The sequence below is a fragment of the Squalius cephalus genome (genome assembly GCF_949319135.1).
Source record: "Squalius cephalus genome assembly, chromosome: 9".
Classification (NCBI taxonomy): Eukaryota; Metazoa; Chordata; class Actinopteri; order Cypriniformes; family Leuciscidae; genus Squalius; species Squalius cephalus.
The window spans coordinates 37993296-38019229 of NC_137130.1; the positions used below are offsets into that span (position 1 = coordinate 37993296).

At 42.7% G+C, this 25934-nt stretch overlaps 1 long non-coding RNA gene across 1 annotated transcript in view; it reads left to right on the plus strand.

The window, feature by feature from the left end:
* The first annotated feature begins 5856 nt into the window (after nucleotides 1-5856).
* LOC307164168 overlaps nucleotides 5857-25934 on the plus strand; it is a 112633-nt gene continuing 92555 nt past the window's right edge. The window contains exons 1-2 of the long non-coding RNA XR_013822230.1: nucleotides 5857-5901; nucleotides 7868-7915. This is a non-coding gene — a long non-coding RNA (uncharacterized lncRNA). The remainder of the gene's footprint in view (nucleotides 5902-7867; nucleotides 7916-25934) is intronic.

Sequence of the window (25934 nt, forward strand, 5' to 3'; positions counted from 1 at the left end):
ATATTAGAAGCTATGTGTCTGTCATGGATTTGCACTGAATTGATTCTCAAAAATACGGAACAAAGTGCGTTCCGTATCAGTTCAATACGGAACAAGACTTTTATGTGTCAAATACGGGACGATTCCGTATTATACGGAACGGTTGGCAACCCTACTCAGGGTACATACGGCATGTTCTCTTACGAGAGGTTCTCTCGTATTGCGTAAGTTGCTTACGCTACGGGTAAAGTTGTCTTTTCTCGAGATCTGATGCCAAAAATTATCCTTAATTTTGTATTTATTGTCAACGCAGTGCGGCAGCCGGCAGCCAGCAGACCAAAGCAGGCTGAATAAGCGTGCTCATTGGCTGACCTGCGGACCTGCGACCTGTGGCCCTCCACGCGCCACAGCCCGCCAGAATGGGTGTGGCTAGCGTGTATAAAGGAAGGGCTCACAGGCTGGAATTCTGATTTTCTTGTCTTCAGCGAAGCTCTACGCATCGCTGGATCTTGAGAGAGCTGCCGCCGTCGAATCTAGCGACCAGCAAGCCTAGGAAGTATCTGAGGAAGCCGGCCGCCTTCGCCGCCTTCAGCCATCCGTGCCTGCTACGCCATCCGGCGACATATCCTTTTCTGCTGTGTGTGTTCGCCGCTGCGACAAACACTCTCTCTCCTCTTCTAAAAGAGTAATTTCTACGAGGCGTTGTTTCAAATGCCTCGCACAACTTCCCGCTCTCTCTCCCTCTGTTCGAGCCGTGCAAACTGCGCCGTTCACAAGGGATGCCAGAAGCGGACGGTTTCGGAGCGAGCTTCCTCGCTCTCTCTCCCTCTGTTCGAGCCGTGCAAACTGCGCGGCTCACAAGGGATGGCAGAAGCGGACGGTCTTGGAGCTCTCTTTACGTTACAAGAAAGCTACCCCGTCCTCGCGCCCCGTTTGCGTGCGTCACTCACCGGCGAAAAGAGAACAGAGAGTGTTTTAGTCCCGCCGTGGCCGGACTAACCTCCATTTCTCACACATTTCTCAGTCCCCTCTTAAGTTCAGGCGACTGGAAATATCAATATTGCAGTAAACGAGCCTGTTATAATACATGCACGCCTGCAAACAAACGCTGTCACAAGCTCTGGTTTTTCGCCTATTACTCTTCCCGCTCTCTCCCTTTGTTGAGCCGCGCAGATTGCACCATTCACAAGGGATGACAGAGCGGACGGTCACGAGCAATGTTCAGCGCGCGCCTCACTCACCGGCGAAAAGAGGAGAGAGTGTTTTTAGTCCCGCCGAGGCCGGACCAACCTCCAATTCTCACACATTTCTCAGTCCCCTCTTAAGTTCAGGTGGCTGGAAATATTACTATTGCAGTAAACGAGCCTGTTATAATACACGCACGCCTGCAAACAAACGCCGACACGACACGCGCTAACTGAAAGCTAATGTGTTTTCCCCCTGTGGCTCAGTGGCAAAATCTTAGGCTTTCGCGCCAGAGACCCGTGTTCGATCCCGGCTCTCGTGGCAGATAAAAATTATGCTGTTGGCTTCTCCGAGCTCGCGGCCAGCTTTTCTTACATACAGAAAGCGAACCCGCCTCTCGCACCCTCACATGATGGTGCTCGAGTATTTGCTGAGCGTATAAATATATGAGCTTTCAAGCATTTCGCTCTGTTAGTCCCCTTAAAAAGGCGACTGCAGATGTGTATTCCGCAGCCACAAGCATGTTGTACAACCCGCTCGCCTGCACTAAAACACTGTTTTTACGACGCCGATGGTGTGTAGAAAATGTACCCGCCTCCCAGTGTTCACCCCTACACACAAGCACGGTTCCCCCTGTGTCATTCACTCATGCAGTGCCCACTCTAGAGCTGGCATATGCCGCTCGAGTGTTAAATGTAGGAATGTGCCCACAAACAGTGCCCACACCTACTCATGGTGGTCGAGTATTTATGAGCGTCTAAACATATGAGCCTTCAAAGCATCTCGCTCTGTCAGTCCCCTTAAAAAGGCGACCGCAGATGGTATTTTGCAGCCAATGAGCGCGTTGTAAAACCCGCTCGCCTGCACCTAAACACCGTTTTATGGCACCCCAGAGAAATCTCAAAGAGTATAATGTCTGGTTGTCCGGCTCACGCCGCATGTGTTTTAAGTGTAGAAAATGTGCCCACGTTTCAGTGTTCACTCCTGCACTCAAGCACTATACCCCCCGTGTCTCTCACAGAGCCCACTCTCATAAAGCGGACAAAAGCCGCTCGAGTGTTGAATGTAGGTCACGTGTCCACAACCCTGTGCCCACACCTACTCACTGCCCGCTCTGTTACACGGCCACTCCCCACCGTTCATGTCTCAAATGTAAATCCGGTGCCCGCTCACACATACTGACAGACATTTTACCCCCGGCGCCGCTCTCGCACACCATTCCTCGCACGATATGTTCCCCGTCCTATGCCACCGGGACATCGTGTGTATAACGGCCAGCCATCGCTGTATGCGAGCCGCCGTATTCAAGCACCAAGAGCGCGCGCACTGCGCCCGCGCCTCCGAATCAGGTTCTCGAGCTCGCGGAATGCAGCAATTGAAGCCCGGAGGTCATTCTGCCCCTAGCCATGCATGCGAAAGCATGGGAGGCTATTCCAGGCGTGTCAGAATGGGTGCTGAGCACAGTAAAACAGGGCTATTCATTGCAGTTCGCTCGCCGTCCCCCGCGCTTTCAAGCGCGAGTCGAGACGAGAGTGAATGGGGAAGTAGCACACCTACTTCGTGCGGAAATAGCAAAACTTCTGTGCAAAGGGGCCATAGAACCGGTACCCCCTTCTCTGAGCGAGTCAGGCTTTTACAGCCATTACTCCCTCGTGCCCAAGAAGGACTGAGCTCTCAGACCAATTTTAGATCTGAGATATTTGAACAAAGCTCTTATGAGAAGACCGTTCTTGAATTGTTTGTTTTTTTATATCATGCAGTATATGTTAATGTATATAAATTTAATGAATGTCAAGGAATATAAAAAAGGAAAAAACAAAAATCGTATCATGTGTTACCTTTTAATTAAGAAAGATCATTTTTGATAATTGACAATATGTCAATGTTTTGTATTAAAATACATATTGTAAATAGTTATTTTGGTCTTTTGATAATTGGTACTAAATGTACCATAAAGCATAACTGGTTACTTGAGACAGTGTAGTCAATGAATTAAAGATCTTAAAAAGTAAACACTACAAGTCACAAACACATAATGTTGTATTTCTTTAATCAGTTTTAAACTAACTAGTTAATTTATGAATTAATTGTCTTAAACTATAATATTAGTCTATAATATTATAGTTTAAGACATAATATTTACTATTTTAATAATTATAATATTTTTGAGAAGTAAAGTAAACTATAATTATTTAATTATTTATTTATTATCATTTAAATGCATCTTTGCATAGCCTTTATACACTGAACATTTTAATGTAATTTGAGTTGTTTGTTACTTTTTTCAATTTACTGATAAGTCTGCAAGAAAAAAAAAAACATGTTTGATGAAGATGATCATAGTTAATGGTGCTTAATAATTTAGATGTATGGACTTGGAGTTATATAATAAGCAAATGGTGTTTACAGTTTTTCTCAATTGCTTAAACACATTTCTTGAAACTATGCCTCGTATTCTCAAAACTATAAACACAAATCCATAACGTCTCACCCAATTCCCCAAACATCCTATTTTCAGGTCAAAATGAAGCTCTACACTCAAAACCATTCACTCTTGCTGAAAAACCAAACTTTGCCCTCAGACAGGAAACACAAGCCCTCAAAATCACACACACTACAACATAGTCTAACACACTGGTGCAATAAATTCAAAACAACATTTCCAAAACTGGTCAGTTATGTAGCTTTTGTTGGCCACAAAAAAAGAAGCTCGAAGCGGCAGAGGAGGTAGATGGTTGAATAAACTGCTGATGTAAAGCTTCTTCCACATACTCCTCCATGGCCTTCTGTTCCGGGATGGACAGAGGGTAAATGCGACCTTTTAGGAAGGGTGGGTCCGGGTAGCAAGTCGATGGCGCAGTCCCATGGCCGGTGTGGTGGTAATTTAGTTGCCAGTAACTTACTGAATACATCCTAGAACGCCCGGTACTCCACTGGAATTTCAACTTGAACCTGGACTTCAGGGCTCTCCACCGAAGTGGAGCAGACAGGAACTCTGGATTCACCCGTAGAGGACTTGGAGCGAGATGAAGGAATTTTCTTGATGGAACTGAGGCAGGATACATGGCAATCTTCACCCCAACAGAGTATTTCCCCAGTTTTCCAGTGGAGTATTGGCTGATGTTGTACTAACCAGGGGCGTCCCAGGATGATATCCGCGGTGGACTCCTCCAGTACCATAAGAGAGATTTCCTCAGAGTGTAAACAGCCGATGCGAAGAGTCAGAGTGGGTGTATAATGGCGAATTCGACCTCGACCCAGTGGCTTGCCTTGTATGGTTTGGATGGGAAGATCTCGGGAAAAACGGCGTCGACGAATATTCAGCTTCTGGAGACACTGGGTGGATATGAAGTTCCCCGCAGACCCAGAGTCGACGAGGGCTTGCGCTGGGAGACATACACGGGAGGTCAAGATATGTACACTGGTACGAGTTAGAATCTCAGTTTTCGGGGAGAGTTGAATGGAACTTATCGCCGGGCGCGGAGTTCGAACAGGGCAGGAACTGAGGAGATGTTTGTCTGAAGCACAGTATAAACAGAGGTGATGTTGAATTCTGCGCTGGCGTTCAGAAGCGGAAAGATGGGTAGAGTCTATTTCCATAGGAACTGGTGCTGGAGGAGTGACTGATGGAGCCGAGGGCGGAGAACTTACAGTGGGTGCAAACAGATCACAAGCGGTGAGGCGCTGGGAAATCCAGATTGTCTTCTGGATCAGATTCTCTAACCCCATGCTGTCTTCATACACAACCACCAGGTGGCGGACGTTGAGATTCAATCCATGTCGAAAAGCTGTGATCAGAGCGGTTTCATTCCAGCCGCTAGACGCGGCTAGAGTGCGGATCTGGAGGGCATAAGAACTCACTGAGGAATTTCCTTGACGGATGTTATAAAGTTGATCATGAACGAACAGTTCGGAGACAGTTTGCCCAAAAACTTCTACGAAATATTCCTATACCTTCTCCAGCGCTCCACGATCTCCACTCTGTCACCATCTCCATAGTCGTTCTCCTTCATTGCCGTGATTTTCCTGTCACCGTGGTTTCCTTCTGGTAATCGACAACTGAGCTGACATCTCATCATCCCTCATCACGCTGTTTCCTCCTGCTAATAAACTGATGTTTACTGTTCTCCCGGTATGCTCTGAGTCTATATCGTTACACCTATAAAATAAACAAATTATTGTGGCATTAATTAGCCCACAAACAATTTTAAAGCATGAACAAATTTATTTAAAGCAAAACTTGTTGGGCATTTATCTGTATAGGCTAAGTGTTGTGTTTCAACCGCCCTTTTCATACTGGCGCAACGCTTATTCGCTGTAGAAAATGCATGATTTGATTAGTTAAACAAAGAGGACTTATCCTTCTGGCATGGCTGCTCGCTCTAACGTTAACCTAGATAAACATTCCCTTTATTTGGCACACATTCAAGTGTTTGTGCGGAGTGTGGAGTGTGCACTGCCTGACATGGAGGCGCCGACGCAGTCACTTGCATTTTCCTATCAACAGTGGAAAAACTTAAAATACTCCATTTCTGGTCATACAGAAAAGAATACATCATTTGACTACTTTTATTTGTGTTAACTCGCAATAACAAGAAAACGTTGTGCTTTTGTAAATGAAAAGAAAACAAATGGTCATGGTCTCCGTGAATTGGAGAGCATCTCAAAAATGAACTGAAAAACAACGTATAGACTAGCCTCCAGTGTTGCCACAGTTACTTTGAAAAAGTAATCTGAGTACTGATTACTCCTTTAACCCTCTGGGGACCAAGGTGTTTTTGGGGCCCTTGAGATGTTCTGACATGCCTTGACATTTGTGGTTTTTTCAGTTATTTATAAACATGTTAATGGCTAAGGTGTAAATTCACTCTATATAGCACAAACAGGGCTACCATAATATGCGAGCAACGTGTATGTAGATGTTTGTATTTTTAAGAGAATAATGTTTATGCGTGGTTATTGGAAAAAATTAAAATGAAAGTTGCTGAATTAAGACCACAAAACACATATTAAATATGTGTCCACAAGACTTTTGACTAATGGATGTTGTCCCTTTGAGTTCTAGCTTCAAAATTATGTGAAAATAGTTTTGCTTTATCGTTCACAAAAAAATATATTGATTTAAATGGTGTAAAACAGGTTTTGCTTGGAAAGCCATTATGCGAGGGGGGCGTGGAGGAGGAGTAGTTTGTCCCACCCACTCTGCATAATGACTCTGCCTAATGCCCATTCAATCAGGTGTGACACTGACTGAGCCACAATGCAAGGACAAAAGATGTATTTAGAAGAAGACTTATATTGACCATTTAAGATTTCGCTTACATCTCTCTTGTAAATATGTTTTGCTATTTTATTAAAAATGTTACAATTACAACAATAATTACAATTTCAACAATATTTCAAGTGTACTCTTTCTTTGTAAAAAAAAAAAAAAAAAAAAGATTATAGGCCTACATTTTATCATATGTATTCATTAGTTTGAATATAGCCAACATTGGAACATCTAACATCTTAGTCTATGACTTTATTTTTGACAAAAATAGTATATATATATATATATATATATATATATATATATAACGTTAGATATGAGCAGAAATTGCTAAACAAAAGCTTTTTTGATGTGGCGGTATATTCTACAGTAGCCTAAAAACTGTACCCTAGTCTAGTCAACAAAATGTTGTCTTTCATACTTCGCCTGACTGTAATGTTGTTTTTATGAAATATTAGGGCATATAAATGCTAATTTGCAGTTTAATACGTTGCTTATACAAATACATTTTATTTCAACATATTCCAGTCGATTTTTACTCATCTCAGTAGGCTATAGCAAAGCAGTTTATTATTTTACACACAGACGCGCGATTCATATTTAGGCTAAACAGTCTTTACAAATATGTCCCCTTCATTCATCTCACAGAAAGGCGAGTCATATTATAGAAATGGGATTCATCTTTTTGCGGTTTACATAGGCCTACACTAACATTATTCCATAACGTTATTCCACACGTGAGAAAAGAAAACAGCCTACCTCACTCCTCAGCGGAATCTGCTCCTCATTTCAGGAGATATTGCTCCTCATCAGCACTGTTCTGAGGAATCGTTTCTCCATAAGGTAGGCTATAATGTCTCACTCGCGAGGAGTCGCGACGCGCTTTGTTTACAGCTGATGTGGGCATTTCACAGCTCTGAAATGGTTCTCAGAATTTGCGTTTGAATAGCACGCGCTCTCCGGGGCGTGGTCACATTACTGTGAATCATCTCGTAATGAGGTCGACTGGAGTCGCTCTCTTTTTATACAGATTACAGAAGCTGAGAATATTTGTTTTTTATATAAATGACTTCATTTAAAAGATGCGATCTCAAGCTTTATGCCCGTGGGTCTGTTTGCCTGTTTGACTGAATTTTCGCGGAGTTATAGATCATTTTCGAACGCGTTTCAAATGGGAGTTTACTGACAGAGAGAAGGCAGAAATCGCATCATGTTAATTTTTCTTTATTTGTCAAAAAGCAAAACACTTTATTTTTATTGTGAGTATACAGAAAAAAAATAGACACTGAACAGGATCGATTGATGTATTACACGAAAATGAAAGATCAAAATTAACAGAGCATTTAGTGTTTATTTTCATTGCTAAAAAAAAAAAACGAGCAAAACGCGAGGGCGCGTTTTTGGTCCCCAGAGGGTTAAAATGTAATTTAGTTACTTTACAGATTACTTGATTTTAAAAGTAACTAAGTTAGATTACAAGTTACATTCAGCAGCTGCCGACAACACCCCCGCCACCTCAACATAAAAGTGACAACCGGTTTTGCCAACACTCACTTTATTGGAAGTGCATTTTTAACAGTAATGTCAACAATGTATCTCCTGACATTTTAAGCTGAACTTAAAAACTGTTTCCTGAAAAAATACATGTTTTTACAAAAAAATGAAATAAAGACAGTCTTTCTTGACCTGACATATTTAACTATTAACACTGTAATGGCAAAACTTACTATTTATAATCTACATTGTTTATAAATGTAACTATTAAATTCTTTAACATGTTTTATGAACATTGAACCTGTTGTTCACAGCATTAGAGCAGCAAGGAGTGGTTTTACAAAACAAAACAAGTGTATGACACCACATGTAGGCTGATATCATGTCTACTTTTGTTACTTTGGCCTAATCTTATGTTGTAATCCCATGTTATGAGTGAAACAGTGGAGTGGGGCGAGTAAACCAGTGGTTGTACCTCATTAACAGAAGCTTCTCAAACCTTTTGTCAGAAAGTCTATTTCTTCTAGAAGTGAGCACCAAACCTCCCAGACTGAAAAGCCGATGGGGTTGGAGTGTTATACTTCAAGAAAATGTTCTTTATGTTTGGAAACTGATGCAGAATCTGAAGGTCATAGGCTGACCTCAGGTAGTCCATGACTTCATTTTCTGCAGAATAGGTCTCCTCTGGCTCTGCCTCAAAAGTGAAAAAGTCCATCTCACCTTGGCTGGCAGATGTGGTGGGCACACTGGCAGGGCTCTGTGCTGCAGGAGCAGTTGTACGGCGACACTCTGCTGTCAGAAGCTCTTTTACTCGCTCCCTCCTACCTGCATCTCTCAGCCATCTGAGTTTGAATTGTGGACAACTGACAGCTGCGAGAATGGCATCTTTGTCGTCCAGCACACCGGCAAAACGAGTCTGGATAGCCTGAAAAATATAATTGATACGTTTATGCCTACAAAGCCTCCTATTTATTATGTCATTGAATTACTTACAAACCATACCTAATGTGGGATCAATATTATGGATAATATTTTGTTTTAGGTTACTTACTGACATTTGTATTTTTTTTTATCTTCTTTTGCAATGATAATGACTATTCTGTTCCATGTTCATAAATAGTGTGATGCAAGAAATTTTAACTAGCTTAAAAGATGGAGCATACCTGCATTATGGCATCTGGAGGGCCTGCAGTCATCCTGGAGAGGGCATCTTTCACATCCAGGGTCTTCTGCATCAGAACTTCAAGTGTGGGTAGTAAAGTCCCATAAGGACAGTCACCTTGTAAAATGTCCAGTGCTGCAGTCAGGCTTCATGGCGGTGCAGTACTCATGCAGGAACTGCTACTCTTTGTCTTTGAAGCACTTAACTCCCAGCTTGGTGCACAGAGTATTCAGCTCACTCATGGGGATTTCTGCAATTCTCTTTACAGCATCAAAAAATGAATTCCACCTTGTGGATGTTGGTACCAGGAGCTTTCTTTTGCTGACTTCCTCCACTGATGCAAGGGTATATCTACTTGATTTGGTCTAAAGAGCTGTGCATTTTGCTGTGCTGCTCCTATACACAGCCTTGCTCTCTGCATTGGAAGTTAAATATCTCTCCACATCATTTGTGGAAATGAGGTTGATGGTGTGTGAAGCACACCTGTGGAGCGGGGGTAGAGACAGCTGGCAATCACTTTCATCCTCAGCTGAGAGGATTTCTGACAGATCTAAAAAAGTGACATCATCATCTGTGGGGGTGGACTCTCCCTCCTCCCTCTCATCATCGGACTCTGTGACAGGCTGATAAACATTAAACGCCTTGACAAAGTTGGATCCATTATCAGTCACTGTTGCAACTACTTTGTTGAGTAGTCCATATGAAGAGTGAATGTTTTCGATTTCTACACCAATAACATCATACGTGTGTCTACCGCCAATTCTCCTACATGCCAATGCAGCCTTGTTGCGCTCTAATGTAGATCTACTGATTCAGTGGAGCGTTACTCCCATATAACTTCTGTTGTTAGCAGTCCAAATATCCGCGGTAGTTGACACAAAGCGACCTCATTCAGTGCGGCCTTCAGATTTCTCTCCATCACTGCATACTCCTCCATGTAAGAAGAAAAAGCTGTTCTGTGAGGCAGCACGGCATTGACAGTAGTAGGGATCTTGTTTATTATGGCACGAAATGAGGGCGAATCAACCATGTTTAATGGCAGCATTTCCTCTACAACAAACTGCCCAACCAACTTCTTCAACTCTCCCCCACTTACTGGTTTTGCACCGAAGTCCAGCTTTTGTTGTTTGGGTGGTGGGGGACCTCCCTCTCTGTGCTTCGCATCACCTGGTGGGACTTGTTCTGTAAGTTTGACTGTGCAGTGCTGCGACTCCAAATGTTTTTTTCAAATTCGACGTAGTGTTTCTGTAGCTAGATAGCACTTTGTCGCCAGCACAGAGTGTACAACGAACCTTAATGTTGCCATTGAAGGATCCAAATTTAAGAATATGTTTAAGATCTGCTGATCTTACTTCCTTACATAACATCACATGAAAAACTAAGGTGAATTACACTGTATTGGGCATTCAAGGTGAACATGATGGCATCAATTTACTGATCAGAAGTCAGCTTTAAGTCAGCTGTCTAAACATTGTAATAGTCAGGGGTTTTGTTAGTCTTTGATCTTCCAACTAAGAGTTGGACTGGGTGTGAATGTTACCTAGTCTAAGGTCTCGTGACCATTTGTTGTGTATACCATGGGGGGGGGGGGGGGGGTACCATTATCTCAGTTGGGGGCAATTGCCTCTATTGTCTTTAGATGATTAGATTTAGTGGTTACCTCTAAGGCTGTGTGTATGTTTAGCACCTTTAAGGACAGCCCACTGAAAGGCCTATAAAAGAAACCATGTAAAGTATGTTAGCCAGACTGATTTGGGAAGAACTGCAGCCGCGTCAACGCGAAGTCCTCAATAAAGAATAACTTTGTTTGAACGTGATCCCCAACGTCTCCTGGTTTCTTGCTTCGACGAAGAAAAAGTTTTCAACAATTTGCTGCCGCGACCCGGATGGAGAAAAAGGAAACTCAAAGAACTGAATCTTGAAACTTCAAGCTTTCCAGCTTCCTCCAGATTGAAAACTTCAAGCTCAAAGATTTCAACAAAGCTGACTGAGTCCCAGACTGAATCTTGAAACTTCAAGCTCAAAGATCTCAACAAAGCTGACTGAGTTCCAGACGAATGTTTTCTGTACAACCAACGATTCGGTGAGTTTCACTCCATTTCAAAGAACCAATGCAGACCAGAACAAATGTTTTCCTCTGTGCCGTTCAGAGAAGTAGTTAATAAACAGCTGTAGAGTTTGGTTAACTAAAGATAAGCCTCTAAAAAGTTTTTCTTTTAGAGATGAAATTGATCCTCTGTTGTTGGCAGGGAAGATTAACAGTTACATGTTAATATTGTTTGTACCTTTGTAAGCTAGAGAAGATTTAGCCTCATGTGCTAATAAGATTGTACCCTCTGTTTGCAAGACAGTAGAGAGAAGTTTTTTGTTGTTGTTTTTTTAGTGTTTGTTTGTGGTAACAGAAATTCACAAAATGTTTAGGAAAAGTACTAGACAGATTACACCTTTTTGGACAGATAGTGAATTCAAGTCTTTGTTATCAGAGCACATGGACTCCATCGTGACTGAGAAAGTCAGATTGAATTTAACAAAGAAATTTGGCATTGATCCAGAGAAAGTGTGGTCAATTGAAGATTGCAAGAAAGTGTTGAGTGCATGTATCAGGAAGAAAAATCTGAAAGGCATCATCTGTTGTCACCGAGAATTTAGCTTATCCATTGCACAAGAACAAGCTCGGTGTATTGCTACTTTAAACGATCAGAACAAACAATTGCAGACTCACATGTCCTGTCTCAAGACAAAGGTGGGTCATAACAAAGCCTCAACCAAATGTGATTTAGAAGACCAACAGTCAGATGAAAGCTATCCTGATTTACAGTCTTTTGATAGTATAGAGGACAATGTCAATGCAGATGTAAATGCAGTTGAAGTGTGCGTAGCTAGACAAAAGCCTCAGGGAAAAGGTGTTGATACAGTTTCATTTGCAACCCCCATATTGCAGCCACAAGCAGTCAAAACATCTTTAGGTCCTAAAGATATTGAGAGAATTGCTGAAAGTTTGCCATCAGTGCAAAGAAATTTTTCTGAGTTTAGGAGAGCATTGTTCAGTAAAATGCATCTTTACGACATGTCGTTGCCGGAAGTCACACAGCTGATGTCACAAATTCTAACTGAATCTGAATTCAACAATTTTGAGTCTGCTGTTACTTCCGAACTGCAACATGTCAGTAAAGGCGATTTGAGAGAAGGTGTTTTGAAAATTTTAAAGAACATTGTTGGACCGAACGTGGACTGGTCAAAAATTACCAATTGTGTACAAGAGAAAAAAGAAACTGTTTGTGAGTACACAGAACGATTCTGTCAGACCGCTGCCGTTTACAGCGGAATTGCCGACACTCCAGAGAAGGTGTTAGGTCATAATGGTCCTCTAGTTCGCGCATGGTCCGATGGTCTTTTGTCAGAACATAGAAATGCATTGCCTTTCTTAGATCTTACATGGTCAAATAGAACCCTGCGAGACAACTTGGACAGTTTAGCTATTTGGGAAAGAGACTCTGATGTCAAGGCAAGAGTAAAAATTGCAGCAGCATCCTTTAAGGTTAACTCAGAGAAGCAAAAGAAACGCAAAAGCCCTAGAGAAGCCAGTTGTTCTTACTGTGGCAAGCACGGACATTTTGGAAATGAGTGTAGGAAAAGCAAAAAGAATTTTAAAGATGTAAATGAGGTTACTCAGCTTCTGCTTAGCCTGCTTGATATTCTGAAGCAGCCCCTCCCCTCCTCGTTAAACTCGTGGGGCAACTTGATACGGTGTTAACCATTTAGGCTGTGATTGCTTAATCTCCCCAGTAACTCACAACAAAGATGAAAGACTTATTGACTGTCACAGCCTTTGTTTGGGGGACATTCAGTACACTCACAGCCTTAAAATGTTATACCACAGAATATTGCAGTTAGACAACCATCCTCTGTTAATGATGTTTATTAGGACTGATGTTTCACTGGAGAATGGAAATGTGCCAATTTTTCTCACACACTGTACAGTGTGCACACAACAGGGACAGAATAGGACACACAGACCAGGGCGGAGCCAATGGAAGACCCAATGTGCAACAGGCCTCGGGGGTCAGCCATGTGGTGAAGATTTCCTCATCCCCCCCCTCTTATCCCCACCTCACTGGTCCATAGGTGTCAAATCAATTAAGAAATAGGGAAAGAATGAAACAACCGCAGCAGACGCTACAACCCTAGTGTTTAAACAAATACTGCTACAACCCTAGTGTTTGGACAAATACTGCTCTGTCGTCTTTTGTTTTCTTTCTTCCTCTGTGCAGATAAACACTTGATGGCTGTTCCAAAAATCCATATGCAACGACGTCTCACCGGCATATGAAGCCACAACCTCAAGAAGACAACTACACCCACTGCTGAACGTGCCAATCACAAAAGAAAAAGAAGAAAAAATACACAACGCAGAGATACAAAATCTTCAGTCATCCATCGATATGATCAAGACTACAAGCCTGCACCATTATCTGAGTGCTGCACCTGGTTAATATGACTGAAGATAACTTTTCATGGTTCTGAAACCTGTTAGTATCAAGTGTGTCAACCAACAAATGACTCACGTCCAGCACACCCGTAAGATTTCACGGACCCTAAGTGCATGTTTGTTTCTGTGTCAACATGCAATTACAGATGAACAACACAGAGCAAGTTATATGTGCCTGTAACTTACACAAGTTACAAGAATGAACATATGCGATGTGCCTGTAACTTACACCAGTTACAAGAATTAACTTTATGTGTTTAAATTTGTATTTTGTGAGAGTTTTTAAGAACTCTCAAACGGGGGACTGAAGGATCCAAATTTAAGAATATGTTTAAGATCTGCTGATCTTACTTCCTTACATAACATCACATGAAAAACTAAAGTGAATTACACTGTATTGGGCATTCAAGGTGAACATGATGGCATCAATTTACTGATCAGAAGTCAGCTTTAAGTCAGCTGTCTAAACATTGTAATAGTCAGGGGTTTTGTTAGTCTTTGATCTTCCAACTAAGAGTTGGACTGGGTGTGAATGTTACCTAGTCTAAGGTCTCGTGACCATTTGTTGTTTATACCATCTTTGATCTTCCAACTAAGAGCTGAACTGTGTGTGACTGTTACATAGTCTTAGTTCTCGGGACCATTTGTGTTTATACCATTTGGGGAAGTCAGTTGGGGGCAATTGCCTCTATTGTCTTTAGATGATTAGATTTAGTGGTTACCTCTAAGGCTGTGTGTATGTTTAGCACCTTTAAGGACAGCCCACTGAAAGACCTATAAAGAAACCATGTAAAGTATGTTAGCCAGACTGATTTGGGAAGAACTGCAGCCGCGTCAACGCGAAGTCCTCAATAAAGAATAACTTTGTTTGAACGTGATCCCCAACGTCTCCTGGTTTCTCGCTTCGACGAAGAAAAAGTTTTCAACAATTGCCATCTTTAGCTGACACAAACTCAAAACAGTGACTGTATTTCCAGCTAAAAAACGTGCATCTCTCTCCTCCCTCCATTATTGTTTACGTTTTTCTCGCTGTGTGGTACGCATTACACGTGAGGTGAACCTCATGCTGAAAACGTGACTTGTCGCATACGTGACTTCACTCCGCGAGACGCAAGAAGAAATAAATAGATTTTTACTAAGGAAAATGACAAGAATAATAACGCACAGTGACTTGTATAAGTAACTTTAATCTGATTACTGGTTTGGAAATAGTAACGCGTTAGATTACTCGTTACCGGCATCACTGCTAGCCTCACAGACATGAGAAATATATCTATATAAAGCTTGAAATGTCCACCAATGAAAAAAATCGTATCGAAAGCAAATACGGTACCATATGATTATGTAATCATGTCCGTATGAAAGGTGCATTTCTCTCTTAAGGCGCATCTACTTTACAGCGGAGATGTATGGAGATATGTTTGCAGCCTACACTGATTTAGAAAACAGCAGTTTATTAATAAACAATTAAAATGCTTTGTTATTTTTTCAGACACATTTATCATCATTAGCCTACTTTTGCTGGTGCTTTGCGGCAAGATTTATGTATGCGCTTGAGCGCAGAATAGGCTATATATGCACCCAGGACTGAATATAAACTTGCGATTAGTCCTAATTGCTTTAATGACTACTAGTCTAGAAACAATCGGTAACACTTTACAATACGGGTGCACTAATCTGCATTAATTCATGCTTAACTAATGCACAGATAATCATGTGTTAATGTATGACTAATGAAGAACTAAACCATTAATTAATGATTACTGCATCAGTAACTAATAAAGATTCTAAATGATTAATAGATTAAGTAATATATGAATTGTTATTAATTAAATGTGTCATAATGTATTAATTCCTTAATAACTTATTTTATTAACTAAAAGTGGTAATTAACACATTAATTTACACTTTTAGTTAATAAAATAAGTTATTAAGGAATTAATACATTATGACACATTTAATTAATAACAATTCATTTATTACTTAATCTATTAATCATTTAGAATCTTTATTAGTTGCTGATGCAGTAATCATTAATTAATGGTTTAGCTCGTCATGAGTCATACATTAACACATGATTATCTGTGCATTAGTTAAGCATGAATTAATGCAGATTAGTGCACCCGTATTGTAAAGTGTTACCAAACAATCTTTAGTCTATGGCAACTCTAATCAATAGCCTACATTTAATAGTTGACATTATTTAATTAGTAATTAGTATCCAGCTCTTTAAATTAAATTAGTTGAGTTAGCATAATTAGCTAATGAACTAATAAAATAAAGTTTAAATTAAGATGCTAACCATATATTTCTATATAGCATTGCTTATTCCACCGCAAGGACTGTTTTTAAGGTGACAATCCGTTATACATGTGAAGACTGTGGGCTGTATCTTGAAGATTTTTGTATTGTATTGTATCTTCTGTTATAAAGACGAAGATTGACATTCCGTTAATTAAAAAAAAAAAAAAAAGAACACAATGTTGTAAAAATTAAACAACTTAGGCTATGTTTGTCACGGTTCATAAATTCATTGTTTCCTTCGTGTCTCGTGTAACTGTTGTTCTGTGTGTGTGTGTGTGTGAGTGGGCGTGGCACTCATTCCGGATGATCAGCGATCCAGCTGATCTCATTCATCACCCCAGCTGCAGCTCATTCAGTCTCCTATAAAACCTCACCGCATTCTTCTCTCATTGTCAGATCGTTGGTTGATGTCTCCCGTTTGTGATCCCAGTGTTGTCGGCGTTCCTGTTTCCTGTTCCAGTTCCTGTTCTCTGTTCTTCGGATATCGTCTTCACTTGGGTTTCACGGTTACGGCACTTCACCACGGACCTCGCTGACCATCCAGTCCCTGTGTCACCAGCATCTCACTCATCATCGGACTTTCACCTGTTACATCATCGGACTTGCACTTGTTATATCTTCAATAAACCTGAGTTACTTGCATTCTGCTTCTGTCGTCTTGATTCACCATGACAGAACGATCTGACCACGCTATGGAAGCAGCAAGTGATCCTTCATCTCTGGAAACCTTTGTCAGCACCAGTATACAACGCATGGATCACCAAGAGAAAAACCTCAACGACACAGCTCGGGCAGTTCAAGCGCTGGTGACACAGGTGTCCGAGCTCACCCAGCAACTTCAGATCTTGCGTAATCCCACTGCGCCACCCACACCGCCCGTTCCCCCCACACCACCGGAGAACACTTCCCAGTCGGAGCCGCGCCTTCCTATACCTGAGTCCTATGCAGGTGAGCCAAGCTTTTGCAGAGCGTTTTTGACTCGCTGTTCGATGCATTTTTCCCTGCAGCCGAGAACCTTCGCCAACGAGTCAGCCAAGGTGGCTTTCGTTTTGACTCTCCTGACTGGGAAGGCAGCACTCTGGGGAACGGCGGTGTGGGAGAATCAAGACCCATGCTGCACCTCGTTCCAGACACTCTCCGCCGAAATGAAGAGGGTCTTCGACCGCGCCAGCACCGGGAGAGAGGCGGCTCGCATCCTAGCTGAGCTAAGACAAGGAGAGAGGTCAGTTTCTGACTATTCTATTGAGTTTCGTACATTGGCGGTAGAGTGTCATTGGAACGAGGAGGCGCAGTGGGACATGTTCCTGCATGGGCTGGCTGACCGCATCCAAAGGGAGATCTACGCCCTGGACCTGCCCACGTCTCTAAACGGACTTATAGAACTGGCACTTCGAGTAGACGCTCGTTTATCCCGTGTGGAGCGGAGAAGATTGCCTGGTCGAATGGCGGAAGGAGTAGAGCTTCCACGGTCCAGCGGCGGGGATGCGGTCAGCCCCGTCTACGATCACGAGCCCATGCAGGTTGGGCGGGCTCGGCTTACTCGGGAGGAGAAGGAGAGGTTGGAGGTCCCAAGGACTTTGTCTTTACTGTGGAGCAGCTGGTCACTTTGCGTTCGGTTGTCCGGTAAAAGGGCAAGCCCGGCAGTAATTCTGAGGCTACTGTCGGGTGGGATCTCCGCCGAGAAGACCTCACCAACATCTACGCTCCTCCCAGTAAGACTGAGGTGGTCAGCTCACGAGCACGACGGGCAAGCACTGGTGGATTCAGGGGCAGAAGGTAATTTTATGGACTGCACGTTTGCACACAAGTTTCAAGTCCCCTTATTACCACTCACCCGCAAGATAGAAGTCCGCGCACTCAATGGTCAAGATCTACCCAACATTTCACACACCACCGGACCCGTCACGCTCATCACATCTGGCAACCACATTGAGACCCTGTCATTTTACATTCTGGACTCCCCTCTTGCACCCATAGTTTTAGGACATCCCTGGCTCATCAAACATAATCCCAAGATAGACTGGCAGCAGCGCACGGTGTTGGAATGGAGTACTAAGTGTCATGAGTCTTGTCTTGTCTCTGCTTGTCCGTCTGTTTCTGTCTCTGTGTTTCAGGAGGAGGCAGGGGATTTATCTAACGTGCCCACGGAGTACCTGGACCTGAAGGAAGTGTTCAGTAAGTCTCGGGCTGCTTCTCTTCCTCCGCATCGTCCCTATGACTGTGCAATAGACTTACTGCCAGGTAAATCTCCGCCTAAGGGCAAGTTATATTCGCTTTCTGTTCCAGAGAGGGGGGCCATGGAGAAATATATTTCTGATTCTCTGGCATCCGGGTTCATCCAGCCTTCCTCATCTCCAGCGGGGGCGGGGTTCTTTTTTGTGGGGAAGAAGGACGGTTCTCTGCGACCTTGTATTGATTACCGAGGGCTGAACAACATCACGGTAAAGAATACTTATCCTTTGCCGTTGATGTCTTCAGCCTTCGAGAGGTTGCAGGGAGCGTCCGTCTTCACTAAATTGGACTTACGTAATGCTTATCATTTGGTCCGCATCAGGAAGGGGGATGAGTGGAAGACTGCTTTTAACACCCCCAGGGGGCACTTTGAATACTTGGTCATGCCCTTCGGGCTGTCCAACTCCCCAGCAGTCTTCCAAGCACTCGTCAATGACGTGCTGCGAGATATGGTCGACCAGTTTCTATATGTCTACCTGGATGACATATTGATTTTTTCGTCTTCTCTCCAGGAACACGTGCAGCACGTCCGACGAGTGCTCCAGAGGTTGTTAGAGAATGGGCTTTTTGTCAAGGCGGAGAAATGCGATTTTCATGCACAGTCTGTTTCTTTTCTAGGGTACATTGTGTCGGCTGAGGGAATTCGGATGGATCCGGAGAAGGTTAAGGCTGTGGTGGAATGGCCAACTCCAGATTCCCGTAAGGCCCTACAGCGGTTTCTGGGGTTTGCCAATTTCTACCGGCGGTTCATTCGCAATTTCAGCCAACTAGCCTCGCCTCTGACTGCCTTGACCTCCCCCAGAACTACGTTCAGGTGGTCAGACGCAGCTAAGGCTGCGTTTGCCAAACTCAAAAGTCGCTTTGTTTCGGCTCCCATCTTGATTACCCCTGATCCATCACGTCAGTTCGTGGTGGAGGTTGATGCGTCAGAGGTGGGGGTAGGTGCAGTGATCTCTCAGCGTTCTCCCTCAGACGATAGAATGCACCCGTGCGCGTTTTTGTCCCATCGTTTGTCTCCTGCCGAATGCAATTATGACATTGGTAACAGAGAATTGTTGGCGGTCAAGTTAGCATTGGAAGAATGGCGTCACTGGTTAGAAGGGTCGGGGGTACCTTTTATCGTCTGGACAGACCATAAGAATTTGGAATACATTAGAACTGCCAAAAGATTGAACTCCAGGCAGGCTCGGTGGGCACTTTTTTTCGGACGTTTTGACTTTACACTCTCGTACCGCCCGGGTTCCAAAAACATCAAACCCGATTCTTTATCGCGTATTTTTGATCGTTCCGAACGCCCGTCTACTCCCGAGTGCATTTTACCCGAGAATCTATTTGTCTCCACACTCGTATGGGAGGTCGAATCGAAGGTCAAGAGAGCCTTAGAAGGGGTAACGCCCCCGGTCGGTTGCCCACCGAACCGCTTATTTGTGCCGGAGGGATTACGGTCCGACGTTATTCAGTGGGGGCATTGTTCCAATGTGGCTTGTCATCCAGGAGTTAATCGAACCAAGTTTTTGGTCAAGCAACGATTCTGGTGGCCTCTCATGGCTCGTGATGTTCACAGTTTTGTTTTGGCTTGCTCAGTTTGTGCCACTGGTAAGACTTCCAATCGCTCCCCAGATGGGTTACTCCAACCACTGCCTGTCCCTTCGAGACCCTGGTCCCATATTTCGCTAGATTTTATCACCGCCCTCCCACCCTCTCGGGGTAACACGGTAGTTTTGACCGTGGTGGACCGGTTCTCGAAGGCGACCCATTTCATCCCCTTGCCCAAATTACCCACAGCCAAGGAGACAGCGTTGGTCGTCGTTAATCACGTCTTTCGCTTACATGGCCTCCCGACAGACGTGGTTTCCGACAGGGGACCCCAATTTGTGTCCAAATTTTGGCGAGAATTTTGTAGATTGTTAGGGGCGACTGTAAGTCTGTCCTCAGGGTTTCACCCCCAGAGCAATGGACAAACTGAGAGAGCCAATCAAGATTTGGAGAGAACGTTGCGATGTTTGGTTTCCAAGAATCCTTCCTCGTGGAGTCAGCAATTGTCTATGGTGGAGTACGCACACAATACGTTACCAGTGTCATCTACGGGCCTATCTCCGTTTGAGTGTAGTGTAGGTTACCAGCCACCTATATTTCCTAGTCTGGAATCCGAAGTCGCGGTTCCCTCTGCCCACGCATTTGTCCAGAGGTGTCGTCGCACCTGGACTAGAGCCCGTGAGACTCTACTCCAGGCGGGAGCGCGCACCAAGGCCAAAGCCGATCGCCACCGGTCTAGGCCCCCCGTATACGTCGTTGGTCAAAAAGTGTGGCTTTCTACTAAAAATATTCCGCTCCGCTCCGTTTCTAATAAACTTGCTCCTAAATTTATCGGCCCGTTTACTGTCACCAAGATCATTAGTCCGGTGGCAGTCCGCCTCAACCTCCCTCCAGTGTACAGGAGGATTCACCCCGTGTTTCATGTATCCAAAATTAAACCCGTGTTTTATTCCCGTATTAATCCGCCAGCCCCGGTTCCCCCACCGCCGCGTCTCGTAGACGGGGAACCAACCTATTCGGTAGATCGTATTCTGGACAAGAGGCGGAGGGGACGCGGATTCCAGTACTTGGTGGACTGGGAAGGTTACGGTCCGGAGGCGAGAAGTTGGGTACCTGCCAGAGACATTCTGGATCACTCCCTTATTGATGATTACAATCGACAGGTAAGGGAGCCTAGGGACGCCAGGAGGCGTTCTTAGGGGAGGGGGTACTGTCACGGTTCATAAATTCATTGTTTCCTTCGTGTCTCGTGTAACTGTTGTTCTGTGTGTGTGTGTGTGTGAGTGGGCGTGGCACTCATTCCGGATGATCAGCGATCCAGCTGATCTCATTCATCACCCCAGCTGCAGCTCATTCAGTCTCCTATAAAACCTCACCGCATTCTTCTCTCATTGTCAGATCGTTGGTTGATGTCTCCCGTTTGTGATCCCAGTGTTGTCGGCGTTCCTGTTTCCTGTTCCAGTTCCTGTTCTCTGTTCTTCGGATATCGTCTTCACTTGGGTTTCACGGTTACGGCACTTCACCACGGACCTCGCTGACCATCCAGTCCCTGTGTCACCAGCATCTCACTCATCATCGGACTTTCACCTGTTACATCATCGGACTTGCACTTGTTATATCTTCAATAAACCTGAGTTACTTGCATTCTGCTTCTGTCGTCTTGATTCACCATGACAATGTTCTGTTAGATGTGTTTTGTCTACTTTTTGTTTAATTATATCTCTAGGTAATGAAGATATAGCCTAATGACAAAAATAAATCTTATATATTAATATAGTATATAAAAAAAAAGTATAGGCCTATATAAAATATATATAAAAAAAGGGCCTCTGATTAATTTTGCCTGGGGCCCCCAGTCAGTGTAGGTTCGCCTCTGATTGGGGGCTAATACTATTTGCTGCAGCTTTTTGAACGTAGAAGTATGATAAAGGCGTGATAGACTATATAAATTGTATGTGGATAAAGGCATATTTTGTGCATGACTACACATGTCCTTATAAGGCCATGAAAATGTTGTTTTAACGACATAGCATCTCATTATTACAAGAAAAATATGTTGTTTTAATGACATAAGATCTCGTTATTATAAGAAAAATGTTGTTTTAATGGCATAATAGGTGGTGTGATGGATTTTTTAATGAATAAAATAGTAAACTATATCAAACTAATCATAACTCTAACATCTAACATTACTTCCCTTTTTAGGCCTAACACTCTAACACTTTGAACAAAATGTACTAAAATGTTCTGTTCTTTGAATATTGTGTCCAAGGAAAATTCTGAAGTGCTGACCATGACAATATCAAAAATATACTGCCTAGAATTGTCACATGACATATTGAGTAATCAACTGAACTTTTCTATTCTAAACCCTTTTCTATTTCTATTGATTTGAGATCTAAGTTTGCTCCTACCTACTGTAGTAACAGAAGGGTTTGCATATGAAGAATCAATCAAATTGTAGGGAAATTATGTAATGTTTCATGTCATTTTTGCCATGCTCCTATTCTATAAAAACTGTTGAATTCCTTTTGCTGGTGGGATTCTCTCTGAAATCTGTCTGAGATCCTCTGTGATTAAAGCATATTCGAAGGCATTGTCTGAAGTCTGTCGGTTATTATTGCTGAGGAGACGCGCTAGAATATAAATATTATTGAACGGGGATGTCGACTGTAGACGAGACCCAGATAAACTAACGTCGACTGTAGACGTTCGGGGATGTCGACTGTAGACGAGACCCAGGTAGACTTAGGTCTGTGGTGCAGAAAGAAGAAAACAATCTACCACAGAAGTGACATAATTATGTCGTTTTTACGACATAACATCTCGTTAATACGACATATGTCGTTTTTTATATTGTTTTAAGAACATTACATCTCGTTATTAGGCTACAACATAATTGAGTGGAAAAATAATATGAATGCGGCAGCAATGCGTCACCATATGAATCAGCTGACAGCCAGTACATTTATTGTACACGAAACATTTAATAACCAAATACTACAAGAGCAAGTTAATGTATTGATGATGTCTCGTTCCAACACAACACTATCTGAAATGGTGAAAAGCAATATTTAGTCCAGGTTGTGCATGACCGGTCCAAGAAACCAAAAAAAAAGGAAAAATTAATAAAGTGTCCAAAAGTCCTGTGTGTGTAGTGTAGAATTAATGTATATGTAAGGCATTTTTTATACTACCCAGGTAGTGTGTATGTAAAGTAACAGCTTAGCTGAAAGAATATCACGATGCAAACAGGTCCGGGTTGAACGTCAGTAATGCGCTGTTGGCCCTTCACCAAATCACAGTCTGGCTCGCCATAGCTCACATAAGCTCACAGTTGATTATGTCACAGGATAGAATCAGGCAACAACAAAAAATAAAATCTTCACAAAACACAAACAGTTCATCTCTCAAGATTCACATATGCTTGTCATACAATAAACTCCTCACAAGTAAATTAAATCACAAAAGCATCATACTAAATACGCACAAATAAATCTCTGTTAAACACACAGATTAATCATCTGCATTTCAAAAACACTCACCTTCATATATACATATTTTTTTGCCCTGCAGGGAACATAATAAAATAAATTTATCAAGAATTACATCTATCAGTTTCCCCAATCTCCGTTTGTATAACGTGTATTAAAATACAATCTTTTAACTTTTTTTTTTTTTCTCTCATTCACTATATCATATATTAGTCTAGGTCCTGGGTAAGATTTGTGTGCGATTCATTTAGCGGAAAATATCTCAACTGTTATAGACTAATATGACCCCATAGAACAACGTGGGATGTGTGCCAAAATCTCTACCCGGGACGAAAGTCCTGAAAATGACCTCAACCTGTGACACTATTATCACACTACAGGTGAATGGGACTTTTTTTTCCCTTAATAGATATCCTCATACATTTCTACCAGTTTAATCTTCATATTAAGAGAAATAATTTTTGTATTACACTTTGTCTTAAAAATAAAATAAAATATGCAAATTAGGCAATATCTCATTAAATATGCGTAACGTTACATATAAACTTTTGAAGCTACAGATTTTCTGAGGTGATCACAATGTTTACAATGACCGTGTAGTGTAAGAATTCTGGTTTGATATTTTTAATTGCGTTTCTGTAGATGTTCAGTGTGGATGTCGTGTGGGGGGGGGAGGGGGAGGGGGCGATGTCCTGTTTTGTGCTGTATTGAATGGAAAATTATAAATTGTATACAAACAAGGGACTTTTTTAAAAGAAAGAAAACAAGCATTTGATTAATATACAGACATTTTATATACAACCTTGCTATTATCATTGGAACGTTAACTTAAAGTGAGAAATACAAAATAACAGGTTTATTCCCTGTGTTGCTAGGTAAAACTTTCACCAGAGAGTCCAGGCATTCAGTGATAGGATTTTTACAACTATTGCCTCCCTTGCAATAGCAGTACTTGCAACAACGGATACCAGCTACCCGACAGGGACACCCATTCTTGTGTGCACACTTGCCACACGAGCAGGGATCTGGCAAACCTTCAGGTTTTGAGATTACAATCTCAGGGACTAACATACTGCCCTTTCTTACAAAACCATAAAAATCTGCAATTAAGATCGAGGTGGTGTCTGTAAATGGTGCTTGGACCCAAAGCTGCTGTTGATAATAGGCTCTTTGTATATGTTTTCTTGCATTAGTTGAGGTGTAAGCGGTCCTCTCAAAGTCCATCTTAAAGGCATTACTATCGAACGCAGCAATGCGCAGGTCGTCAAATGTCTCCATGTCCGTTGATGGTTTGAGATATTTGACAAGAATGTTTCTGCCATTTGTATTGCACTCTCTGTTAGACAGAGACAAAAGTTGCAAACAAAAGTTGCCTTAAGGATGGCATGTCACTTTTCTATTTTTTAACCCCCATAATCCACAGAAAAATTGAAATTATTTAATTAAATCTTATCTCACCATGTTTCCCGCTGTAGCCCAGTCCAATGAAGTATTATCTACAGTGGGGAGAACAAGTATTTGATACACTGCTGATTTTGCAGGTTTTCCTACTTACAAAGCATGTAGAGGTCTGTAATTTTTATCATAGGTACACTTCAATTGTGAGAGACGGAATCTAAAACAAAAATCCAGAAAATAGCATTGTATGATTTTTAAATAAATAATTTGCATTTTATTGCATGACATAAGTATTTGATCACCTACCAACCAGTAATTATTCCGGCTCTCACAGACCTGCTAGTTTTTCTTTAAGAAGCCCTCCTGTTCTCCACTCATTACCTGTATTAACTGCACCTGTTTGAACTCGTTACCTGTATAAAAGACACCTGTCCACACACTCAATCAAACAGTCTCCAACCTCTCCACAATGGCCAAAACCAGAGAGCTGTGTAAGGACATCAGGGATAAATTGTAGACCTGCACAAGGCTGGGATGGGCTATAAGACAATAGGCAAGCAGCTTGGTGAGAATCTTCAATCAATTATTAGAAAATGGAAGAAGTTCAAGATGACGGTCAATCTCCCTCGGTCTGGGGCACCATGCAAGATCTCACCTCGTGGGGCATCAATGATCATGAGGAAGGTGAGGAATCAGCCCAGAACTACACAGCAGGACCTGGTCAATGACCTGAAGAGAGCTGGGACCACAGTCTCAAAGAAAACCATTAACACACTACGCCATCATGGATTAAAATCCTGCAGCGCACGCAAGGTCCCCCTGCTCAAGCCAGCGCATGTCCAGGCCCGTCTGAAGTTTGCCAATGACCATCTGGATGATCCCGAGGAGGAATGGGAGAAGGTCATCTGGTCTGATGAGACAAAAATAGAGCTTTTTGGTCTAAACTCCACTCGCCGTGTTTGGAGGAAGAAGGAGGAGTAGTACAACCCCAAGAACACCATCCCAACCATGAACCATGGAGGTGGAAACATCATTCTTTGGGGATGCTTTTCTGCAAAGGGGACAGGACGACTGCACCCTATTGAGGGGAGGATGGATGGGGCCATGTATCGCGAGATCTTGGCCAACAACCTCCTTCCCTCAGTTAGAGCATTGAAGATGGGTAGTGGCTGGGTCTTCCAGCATGACAACGACCCGAAACACACAGCCAGGGCAACTAAGGAGTGGCTCTGTAAGAAGCATCTCAAGGTCCTGGAGTGGCCTAGCCAGTCTCCAGACCTGAACCCAATAGAACATCTTTGGAGGGAGCTGAAAGTCCGTATTGCCCAGCAACAGCCCCAAAACCTGAAGGATCTGGAGAAGGTCTGTATGGAGGAGTGGGCCAGAATC